The 12,199-nt window shown below is 37.5% G+C and overlaps 1 long non-coding RNA gene across 3 annotated transcripts in view; it reads left to right on the forward strand.

Annotated features, from left to right (window-relative positions):
- Nucleotides 1-12,199, forward strand: part of LOC308520812 — a 221,685-nt gene that overhangs the window by 138,751 nt on the left and 70,735 nt on the right. The window contains exon 2 of one of the 3 annotated variants that reach the window (XR_013996116.1): nucleotides 1,893-1,979. The exons of the other annotated variants lie outside the window; for them this stretch is intronic. This is a non-coding gene — a long non-coding RNA (uncharacterized lncRNA). The remainder of the gene's footprint in view (nucleotides 1-1,892; nucleotides 1,980-12,199) is intronic. 3 annotated transcript variants of the gene reach the window in all.

A 12,199-nucleotide genomic window follows, 5' to 3' on the forward strand; every position in this document is an offset into this window, starting at 1 on the left:
AGCTATCTCTTCTTAAATGTTTCTTTTCTCTGACCTCTCTCCCCACCCCTGGTAAAGTCAATTAGTATTCTTTTGAACCTTCTTTGAACCTTGCACACATTTATATTAGAACAAGTGCCTCATGAGAGTATAATCATGTGTGACATATCTACCACCCTTCCTGACTAAGAACTCTTTGTGGGATGTTCACTGGCCATTGATTCTTCCTCTTGGGGCCATTTATGTCCCCTTTGTCTCATATTAAGCATATTAAGCATTAACACCTTCTTGGCTTCCAAGGTCTCCTCTACGACAACACCCATACAACCCTAAAAGCATAGGTTCTCCATGCTTTTGATAATTCTACATTCATCTCCCTTAATGTTTCTGTCTTGTGACCCAATCCTAATAGCTAAGCTATGCAACTAGCAACCAGCTAATCCAATTAAACAATTCATGATAAGATGTTTTCAGACACAGGTTTGAAATGTATGTCATATGTATTAAATGATATATGTTAATATTTGCCTTAAAATGTAACTAGTAGAGTCTTTGTCAGACATTGTACCTGGCTAAGGAGACTCTTACCATCTTAAATATCATTATATGATATAGGGCAAGCTCTGAAGCCAAATTACCTCAAATTAAATCTGCCCCTTTTTATTTGTATAACCTTGGACAAGTTATTTAACTTCTCAGTGTTAAAGTGAGTTTCCTCATATATACAAAGGGGATAATAAGAAAAGTTAGCTCCTATGGTTGTCCTGAAGTTTAATTGATTTAATATGCATAATGTGGTAAGAAAGGTACTGAACAAGTGACAGGCCCTATATAACTCTAACGTCTATGTTATTGCTTGCAGATGAGCCTCTTGACTACAGAGTGGTAATTTGATATAGTGAGAGACTTAAGAAAATATTTTCCTAAACCCATCATTCCATAACCATGAATTATGTGGGACAGAGAACTGGAAAGGAAATGTATTGATATAATCCGATTCCCCACAACATATATACACATACTGTGTGTTGTGATTGAAAGAACACTGACTTAGGAGTTAGATGATTAATGAGCATATCTGGATCCCACCACTTCTTATTAATAGTACAAACATGAACTTAGAGCTGCAGTGTACCTAGAAAAAATAGAAAAGCCTGCTTGCTGAGTTCACAGGATGTGGAGACCAAATGGGTTTAGAAAAATACCCTTTCACAAATTGTAAAGTGCAATAAAAACAGGAGGTGTAATACCAATAGAATGGAGTTTTTTCCAGGGGAGCAACAGCTCTTATCTTGGTGTCTGCCAGACAATAAATGTTCACTAGCTTTGTGCAATATGAATTCTTAAGGAGAGGACGTTTGCAACAGGCCAGGAAAATATTTAAAACTAGAGGCCCAGTACATGAAATTCGTGCACTCGAGGGGGAGGGGGGAGTCCCTCAGCCCGACCTGCACCTTCTCTCAGTCCAGGAGCCTGTGGGGAACAGGCCTAAGCCATCAGTCAGACATCCTTAGTGCTGCCATGGAGGGGGGAGAGGCTCCCACCACCACCACTGTGCTCGCCAGCCGTGAACCCAGTTTCTGGCTGAGCGGTGCACCCCTTGTGGGAGTACACAGACCACCAAGGGGAAGCTCCTGCATTGAGTATCTGCCCCTGGTGGTCAGTGTGTGTCATAGTAACCGTTTGTTCTGCCATGTGGTCAATTTGTATATTAGCTTTTTATTGTATAGGATGTATAAGACTTGATGTGAACAGTAAAACAGAAATGTTAAGATTTGATGCATTCTCTGTTTCCAGGATTTTTGAAAAGAGGTGTTTTCAAGCATGGGCAATGTTTTAAGGGGCGTGTTTGCTTATAATATTGCCTATAGTAATTTTCTGAAGTCATACTTGTCCTTGTCCCCTTGTGGCAGGCTGTGGCTCTCATCCACCTCAAACCACTGCAATACCCAAGAGAAAGCAATGCTCAGCACATGCTTGATGAATAAATCAATAAATAGGTGAGTATTTTCTATATTCAGCCAAATGAACACAATCTTGAAGTATGCAAACCAATCCTTCATCTTCTAACTATTTATTTTGTAAGGAATTTCATTTTGTTTTGATTTCTATTTACAGAAGCCTAGCAGAAAAACAGAAAGTCTTTCTGTAGAGTGATTGCCATTAAAATTCTTTTATATCAATTATGTTGTTAAATTCACAATGTTAATTGCTGCTTTTTCCACTGCAGTTTGTTTACTGCTGCAGAATCACAATGTATCAAATTCTTGTCTGCCTAAGTCCCCTGATAACGCTCCCCAGAGAAACACAAAGGCTTGGATGCTACCTCAGAGACATGTGTACTTGCACCTCAGTAAATTGAGGAGAGAAAAATGCATTAGTCAAATTTCATGTTGAGAGCAAAACAATGAAACTCTGGATGACATCAAATAAATCTGATTTAATCAGCATTGATTATTTTCAAATTCAGCAGATAAATCCATCTTCCTAAAATCAACTGAAAGTCTAGTAAATGCACAATACATATAAATCAATTATTTCCCATTATAAATGTACTTGAACCTAGCTTCATGTTAAAAATTGTTGGACAGAGCTTCATGGTTCTTACTTAAAATAATTTCCATGCACAGATACTTCTGACAAAATTTTAAAATGTCATTTCAGACCCACAACATGGCAAAAATTGAAGTAATATTTATCTTCCCAGACAGGTAAGCTCTTATTAGTAAAATTCCACTCCATATGATGTTCTTTCTTAGCTTAGAAATTACAGTCTGCATTAGCATATATATTTTTAATCTTAATGCTTAGAAAATATGATTAGATTTTTGGTTACTGTCTTTAGAATCTTCCCTGAGGCTTCCTCTGGGCGCCATGTCTTTTTTTCCATTTTCAAAGAACCATACCAGGCAATTGCAGGATTTTCCTGTCTCTGTTCTAAACTTTCTGCCCTCAAGTACAAAGAGCTTTTATGCAATCAAGATTCCAAAATCTCTATTTGACTGTGCCAGTTCCATGCTCAAAAACATTTATTGACTCTACAACTGCTTATGGAATAAAATCCAAACTCCCTCACTTGGAACTGAAGTTGCTCCATGGTTGTGACATTATCTATGTTTTAAAGCCCAGCCCTAAAAGTCTCTGAAGTGAGCCTGATGATGTCATCTGATTATACTCACTGTCCCATGCACATACGCTTCTTTGCGTCATATCATTTTATGTTAGTTCTCCAAATTAGAATGATCCTCCCCCCTCCTACTGAACTTCTTTAAAGATAAGTTTAACTCTCAGGTTCTCTGTAGCTCTGTTCCTGACCATAGCATCCAGAAGAGATCCCTAAGAACCTTGTTTGTCCATAAGAAACTTCCATAAGTCTTTGTTAAAATTAATCTCATTATCCTGTAATATCATTGTTGAGAAGTGTTCCCTATTCCACTATTTTCTTAAAGAATGTGTGTGTGATTTGGATTATTTCTTCTTTAAACATTTCATAAAATTTTGTGAAGCCATCTGGACCTGCAGTTTTTGTTTTGTTATTGTGGTAAGATTTTAAATTAAGGATTCAATTTCTGTAATAGATTAGGTTTGTTTGGATTTTCTATTTTCTTGTACTGGCTTTGGCAATTTGTGTTTTTCAAGGAATTTGCCCATTTCATCTAAAGTATCAAACTTATTGGTATAAATCTGTTTTCTAAGTGTGTTTCTCTTTGTAGTCTATTGTTCTGCTTTTAAATTCACTGATCTTTTTTTCTGTACCATCTAATTGGCTTTCAAGCTCATCCAGTAAATTTTTTATTTCAGATATTGCATTTTCAGCTCCAGAAATTCCATTTGGTTCATTTTTTTATAGGTTCAATTTCTCTTCTCATTTTATGAATGATTTTCTTTAAATCCTTGAATATATTTATAATAGCTGTTAAAAATCTTGTCTGTTGATTCCACTACCTCCGTAAATTCTGGGCCTATTTCTATTGATTTCTTATGGCTATGGGTCATATTTTCCTGCTTATTTGCACATATATAAATTTTTATTAGATACTGTACAATTTGAATATTTATGATTGATACTGTATGTTATTATCTTTTAAAAAAAACATTGAATAAGTTTTGGACAGAAAGCTACTTAGGGAATCAGCTTGATCTTTCGAGTGTTGGTTTTTAAGCTTAGGTGAGGCTGGTTTAGAGCATCTTCTACTCTTCAGCTAAGTTAACCTTCTCTGAAGCCATGGCCTTTCTCTGCTCTCTACTGAATATTCAGAGTGTTCATTCAAGTCTCTTAACTCTGGTTGGTTGGAACTTGAACCTAGCTCAGGTCTGTGCAAGCGCTAATAGTTGTTAAATTTATTGCTCCCTGGTAGTTAGTTTTGTGAAGTGTCCCTAGGCATCAGCAACTTTGTATTACACCAAATTTTTAAGGATAGTTCTGTGCAGGTTTCTAGAACTCTGATTCATTTCATTCCCTTCTCTCCCTTACTCTGTTTTGTTATTCCAAATACGTCAACCTCTCCAAACTCTGATTAGTGAGATCTCTGTGCTTTGCAAGGGTTCCTCCTCCTGCCTCTGCCTCTGCCAGAAAGACTGGATCATCACAGGGATCATTTTATATATGTTCCATATATACATTTGCTTCTAGTTGTGTACAGCAAGAAGACTAGTCCAGTATCAGTTGCTCCATAATAGCCAAAAGTGAAGCTTCATATTCCCCAAATACCATTATTTTAATCAGATTTTAAGCAGTTTTCTTCTAGAAATGTAATTTCTAAGTCAATATTTATATTAGCATATGCAAATACTTCTTTGTTTTTAAATGAACTTAGTCTTTTGAATAAGTTATTTCTGTATAATTTTTAGAATTGATGAGTTGATCCGTTGATAAGATTGGTGCATATTAAATTTTACTGGTCATAGCCTCTGCAATTCACCATACTAATTTGCTCTGGCGAAGTTTACCAGTGACATAATTATGGGCAAAGACAATGTTATCATTTAGTCCTCATCTTATTTAATTTTGAAATTATTTCTTGCCTCCCCTTCTGAATCATGACTCTTTTGGTAGTCCTCCTTCCTATTTAAAAATGCTTCTTTGCTAATTTTTCTTCTTCTAATGATGGCTTAACTGTTTGTGTTCTCCAGGGCTCTGATACTGGGATTTGTTTTTTTCTTCAAATAGGCTCTTTCAGAGCAAGCTCATTACTTCCTGGGCTTCAACAGTCACCCATCTTGATGATTCCCAAATCTGATGAATTGTTTTATCCATCTCAGGCCTCTCTCTCCTGAGCTTGAGACTTATGTGTCACAGCTGTCTGTCACTGAGATGTGTCTCATATACGTCACAACATGTTCACAGCTGGCCTCTTCATCTTTCACAAGCCCACCTTTACATCTGCCTTCCTCACTTTATCAAGCTGTTCAAGCCAAAAAGCTTAGAGTCACCCTAAACTTCTGTCTTTCTTTTGACACTGATGTCTAATCGTCACTACATTCTAAATTTCCACTTTTCTAGTCTTAATTAAGGCCCTTCTCATCTCTCATATTTACTACAATAATGGCATCCTAATAAGTATTATCTGTAGTTTCATGACACCCCTTAACTGTTGCCATTGGGAATATCAAAGGAAAATGAGAATATCTAAGGAATATGTGATACTTACCTGCTCAAAATGAATCAGTTTTCCCTCTACCTATGGTAAAGGGACAAAACCCAACTTCCAGGGTAGGACACAAAGCCATCTACATTCTGTCTCCCATTTATGCCAGTTATGACCCCCCTTCCTAAGCTGCAGAGAAATCAAGATAATCACCATAAATGGCAGGTGGTTTCACCTCTCCATTCATGGGGCAACTCTCTGCCTGAAATATTCTTAACATTTCTTTACTTTTTACCTTACTCCCATCCCCTATCCATATTCATAGTGCTGGTACACAGTGGGTATGTCAGGTGAACAAATGAGAGAATAAATGGTACAGTAGAATTACCATGAACATTCAGAATAGGCATTGAAAGCTACAACATTTGCTTTCATTTATTTTTAAAAAAATATTTTTATTGAGTGCAGAGAGGAAGGGAGAGGGACAGAAAGAAAGAAACATCAATAATTGATTGCCTGCCTCCTGCATGCCCCTACTGGGGATCAAGCCCTTGACTGGAATCGAACTCAGGACCATTTAGTCCACAGGCCAATGCTTTATCCACTGAGCCAAACCAGCTAGGGCTAAAGCATTTGCTTTTATGTTTACTAATATATGAACACAAATATTCTAACATTCTTAAATATTGTTAGAATTTTAATAGTGTTCCACTTGCTTAAGTCTCAATTTGACCCAATTACAAACTTAGAAAGAATATTTATTTAGAAAGAATATTTTTCACTTACTATAAAATATCATTCTATTATATTTAGTTGGTTTTAGAGCAAAGTAGGTAATGGGATGAGAATCCTGTATCATATATTGCATCACCACTTCTAACAAATACTTTGCCATCTCTGGCTTATTTATAGTTCGTAGGATCATTCTGGAACATTTGCTTTCCATTATTTTGGAATTAAAGAAATGCAAAATCTGCACTGATGGTAGGAGTGCTTGACTACACAGTAGCCAAATTGGTATTATATAAATTTATTTAAAAATTTGGCAGAGAATTTGATCAGAGGAAATGAAAGAACATATCAAACATAAAACCTTTCTTTCCCCCATCCTTCTCTTCTCCTCATTTATTTATAGCCATACTGTTCACTTTCTCAGAAATGCTTTTTGAATAAATACTTGGCACTCCTCGACATGAAGCTTAAGACCTTAATTTCAGAAGCTGTAACATATGCTAGAAAGAAAATCTGGTTTAAATAACCAAATAATTTTTTAATTAAAGGTTTCCCTCTTACTGAGCCACCGATTAAGCACAAAATAAAATCTAAAAGGGGAAAATATATAGAGATGCATTAGGCATGAAAAATATAAAGGCATATTAGTATTCATTATCAGAGAGCAGGTAAATGGAAACTACCTGCAAATGGACAGGTCAATTGCTTGGTCAGTTCTTGCTAGGGATATATCAGCTATTCGGAAATCAAACGTGAAGAGAAATGTATTCTCAGGGTCAGTTTGAGCCATCTGGACAATCGCTGATGTGCCCTCAGCACACTGGTTAATTATATTTAAAGCTGGTTCTATAAATACAGAGTAAGACAGAGAATAAAGGTGAGAGAGATAGAGAAACGGGAGAACACTCACCTCCTGTTAGTTATGTAAGAAAGATATTTGACTGAGCATTTGGTTCCAGTTGTGTGAAGGAACGGAAAAGAAATTAAGAGATTCTGGCATGGAGTTCCTTCCATCACATTAGCTGAGCTATAAATTAAATATAAAATGATGATTGTTGCTAAGCTATGACACTCAATATGAGCTTCAGGAAGGAATTGGTAAAACTTTCAGATGGCCTTTTAGGGCAAATTTGGTGAACTTGAAAAGGAAGAGGGGAGAGAGAACAGAATGCCGGTCCCCTTGCTTTTTCAGAAACTGTGTTGATTTTTCAGAAACAATAACAACAGGGTGCTTTCTAAAATGAACAAAAAGACAACTTCTTATGGTGGACTGCTTACTCCTTGATGAGCCATAAAAATTCTATCTTAGAAATGAATAAAAGTCATGATACTAAATCAAATTCTCTGCAGCAGTGTTTTGTTTCTCAGACAGACCTTTAAAAAATTTTAACCAATTACCAGATTCCTCCAAGTGGGACAATATTTAAAAAATGCACAACTCTAATATTTAAAAAAAAACTCACTTCAAGCAAAAGAAAATAAAAATATAATAATACAAAAGCAAGACTATAAACTTGACAATAGTCACCTTGCAAGAACATGTCTCACACCCTGCGTGACCCTCTCCTTGCTTTATCTTTCAACCTAGACTCACTGTTAAATCTCAATGTGATATAACCTCTAGTATAAAGAATAATGCTCACACGAACTTTTAATTGTACACCCAATACATTTTCATAATGATTATGATGGTTGCAAATTCTTTTCTTTTAGAAGGGAATGAGAGGGGGGGAAAAAACCATAAGGAGGAGGCTACAAAACTAGCAGAATATGATACAGTCCTTGAGCCATATGGACATTTGTAACTGTGGTTAATGGGGAGAGCAAAGACTATTATAACTCTGTAATAATAGAAGTAATTCTCATTAGTCCATGTACTAAGCAACTGAACTGCATGCTTTGCATACATTATATCCTTTAACATAGGTAGGTATTGTTATGGATGCTCAACAGATAAAGTAACAGGTTCAGAGAAGCAACATGGCCAAGGGATCTTGTTCAATAAATTGTGTAACTAGGATTCAAGTTCAGCATATTCAAGCCTTGGGTTTTTGCCTTTATTCTACACTAGAGGCTCAGTGCACAAAATTCATGTGGGGGAGGAAGGTCCCTCAGCCCGGCCTGCTCTCTCTCGCAATCTAGGACCACTGGCTCCTAAACCACTCACCTGCCTGCCTGATCACCCCTAACCACTCTGCCTGCCTGCTTGATGGCCCCAAACTGCTCTCCTGCCTGCCTGATCGCCCCTAACTGCTCGCCTGCCTGTCTGATCACCCTTAACCACTCACATGCCTGTCTGATAGCCCCTAACCACTCTGCCTGCCTGATCACCCCTAAGCACTAGCCTGCCTGCCTGATCACCCCTAACTGCTTGCCTGCCTGCCTGACTTCATCCGGAAGGTTGTCTGAAAACACATCTGGAATGATGTTCAGAAGGATGTCCGGAAGGTTGTTCGGCTGTCCAGGCTAATTAGCATATTATACTTTTATTATTATAGATTGCCTCATCTCTGAATCTTGTAGACTGTGTATAATGAACAAGTATCTTATTTTACATGAGCTTAAATATAGCTATAAAATAAAAGATAAAAATTTGAGGTCTAATAGGAAAACTAAAATTTTATATTAATATATCATTTTACAGTTTCTGAAGCACTTTTACAAAATTAATAATTTATGTTAATATATTCTTTTACAGTTTCTGAAACATTTTCACAATCCTTAGATCACTTGATCTTTATAACATTCCAGTAATATGGGCAAAGTCATTCTTTACAGTTGAAGTAAGTGGAACACAGAAAGATTAAATGATTTATCAGTGGTTCCAAAACTTGCAAATTGAAATTTGGATGCAGGCCTTGAGATTCTCAGTCCCAGGTATCTTATCAGAAGTCAGTACATTAGTGAAGCTGTGTATGTGTATGTGCAGAATATGCCAGTGAAGCAAATGAAAGATGCAAATCATTCATGTTATTGTGAGAATATTGGTTACTGTAAAATTGTGTGTAATATAAATAAACTACCAAAACATAAGACAACCTAAATAATTTGAGAACAGATTATCTAGAAATTCTTTTACTTACAGTAAATAGGAGCATGGAAATTTACAAAGTGATGTCACAGCATTGTGTTTTTTAAGGATTAATTCATATTCTGCCCAAAACCTTAGCCAACAGAAGTGAAGCAGACTGGGGAGGGGATAAGAATGGGGGATGTGCTTGAACAGGCTGCATGGGTGATTTTGATGTGCACCTCTTTCCCGACTCCTCTCACTGAGAATTACTTTGCCTATATTTTACGGTATTCAAAATTATAGATGTACTAATGGAAAATTTTGCTTCATTACGTTCTGGCCTATGATACCTCTTACAATTGTATAACAAAGATATTAGTTAATGGTCATACATTTTGAAATATTTGCGTGCATGTACAAAAATTTCACCTGTATCTTTATTAGATGGAAACTAAAACCCACCTGGAACTGAATCTCAGCCCCTTCACTTACAACTGTAGGATCTTGAGGAAGTTGCAGAACATTTCTGTTTCTCAGTTTCTAGTAAAATTGGCAGAGTTTTACATCTCATATGGTTCTTAAAAACAGTGCGAAACAGATAGAGTGCCTGGTATGATAACTGACATACAGTACTTGCTCAATAAAATGCTCAATGAAGTCCTTGCTCTGTCCTTCATCTCAGGCAGTCGCCGATATTTTTAGTAACCCATATTCAGTAGGCAGTTTTCTTGTTACATTTCTGCAGTTTCCTTACTTTTTAAGACCTGGACTGGGGCTGAGCGTTCCTAAATAGAGTCGAGCCACAGCTTCTGTACTCTAATGGGTAGAAGAGCCTTCCAGGGAATAGTACAGGCACTGGAGCTGGCACAGAGGGTCACTGGTGGCCACGGTGGAAGGTCAGATCAGAGGCCAGCACTCTCAGGCCACTCTGCTCTGCACTCTCTCATTGCCATCTTTCCCATATTTTGCTAATCGTTGCCATTTTACCTTTTTTCTTCACACACGTTCTCTGTGAAAACAAGCAGGCTCTCAATCCAAGACCTTTTCCTTCCATTAGTTATTTTTTGCATGTGAGAGACATGCTATTTTGACCATTTCTGTTCATCCGACACTTGGGATATGGGCACATGCTTGTGAAGGACTAAATTAGCCTTTCCTTTAGTGGGCAAGAACAGAGAATTCCCTTGCTAACCTAGATATTAGAAGGAAATATATGCCAGGATCAGCTTTTCAAACTTCTGTTTAATATCCTTGCCCTGAGTCAAATACTTTTTTAAATGGAACTTGTTTCTTGGTTCTTCCCTGGAGCCTCTGTCTACTCCTCAATCTTCAAACAATGGGTCATTGGAAAATTGCTCTTCTTGTGTCAACTTGGATTTGTTTTTAACCTCAGAATTTGGCTTTTGTGCTTGTTGATCCAATTATCTATTTTTTCTTTTCCCTTCCCTGAAAGAAGTGGCAGGGTCTGATGGATGTCCAAGTTAAGTCACAAGGGAAGGAAATATTGATTCCAGTTCACTCCTTGGCTGTCAGGATGTGGGGAAGTTACTGACTTGTAAGCCTCATTGTCCTTGTCTGTTTCATAAGGATAGTCATTTTAATATAAATTCTTCCTTTTGAACTTCTGGCTTGGATACTTCCACTGGAGTCTAAAAGCAAGGGCCATGCTGTCTGGGACTCTGGAAACTCCTCCTGGGAGTGGTATTTGAAACACTTCAGGTTCATGGTGATCAGCCTTCAGATACTGCCCACAGTACCATTTGATGACAGCCCTAGGGACTCGAAGGGATGCTGGTGGCTGCGTCTGTCCTCCTGACTCATCCTTCAGAGTGGGCCCCAGGGCTAACCTGACCACCAGGTTCATATGCACTGAAGGTGAATGGCTACTTGTTGGCTCTGGATCACTTCAAAAGATAAAGTAGGGCTGAAACCGGTTTGGCTCAGTGGATAGAGCGTCGGCCTGCAGACTGAAAGGTCCCAGGTTCGATTCCGGTCAAGGGCATGTACCTGGGTTGCGGGCACATCCCCAGTGGGGAGTGTGCAGGAGGCAGCTGATCGATGTTTCTCTCTCATCAATGTTTCTAACTCTCTATCTCTCTCCTTTCCTCTCTGTAAAAACTCAATAAAATATATTTTAAAAAAAAGATAAAGTAGGAATCTAGTTGTTTGGATGATATTAAGACTTGGCATTCCAGGGTATAGAAGAGAAGATAAAATTCTGATTTCTAGTAGTTTTGTTGTAAAATGGTAATAAGCATCTCAAGATTGTAATAGGTGCCGAACTGATTAAGGAAACCACCAGCTATAAGCAATTTATAAATACTGTACTCTCACAGCCAATCTTTAATTCTCTGTATCTCAAAATGACCTCTTTCTCAGGACTTTGATATGAATCTTACTCCCCTGTGAGGCAAAAAGAAATCCTCATTGTTATTCTGCCTTGTAAGGAATTTCTTTTCCCTTTTCTGTGTTTATCACCATATCACATTTAAAATCAGCTTAGCAGAGTGACTGTGACCTTCCCAATGGAAACCAAACATCTTCCTTCTTACCAACGGGATGCTGTGGACTTTGGCAGGAAAATACCCACGGTGATATATTTATTAATTTTACCATCTTAAAACAGCCTCGCCCAAACCCACTTAGCTGACAAGCTCCCAGATAAGAAAAGGCTTATTTCAGAATAGAAACAACTTCAAATCTAAGCTGAATTTGTTTAGGGAATTTTGATTGGTTCCTATAAGATCACTCACTTTACAGAAAATTCTAAGTCTGTGGTCAGAAAATATGTGAGACTCAGTCAGATAGAAGAGAACCTTAATAAAACAGGAGCTAGCAGCCTTGGCATTGCACTCAACAGTGCAGAGAACACAGCCACGAATAAATT

The sequence above is a fragment of the Myotis nattereri genome, assembly GCF_964212035.1.
Source record: "Myotis nattereri genome assembly, chromosome: 6".
Classification (NCBI taxonomy): domain Eukaryota; kingdom Metazoa; phylum Chordata; class Mammalia; order Chiroptera; family Vespertilionidae; genus Myotis; species Myotis nattereri.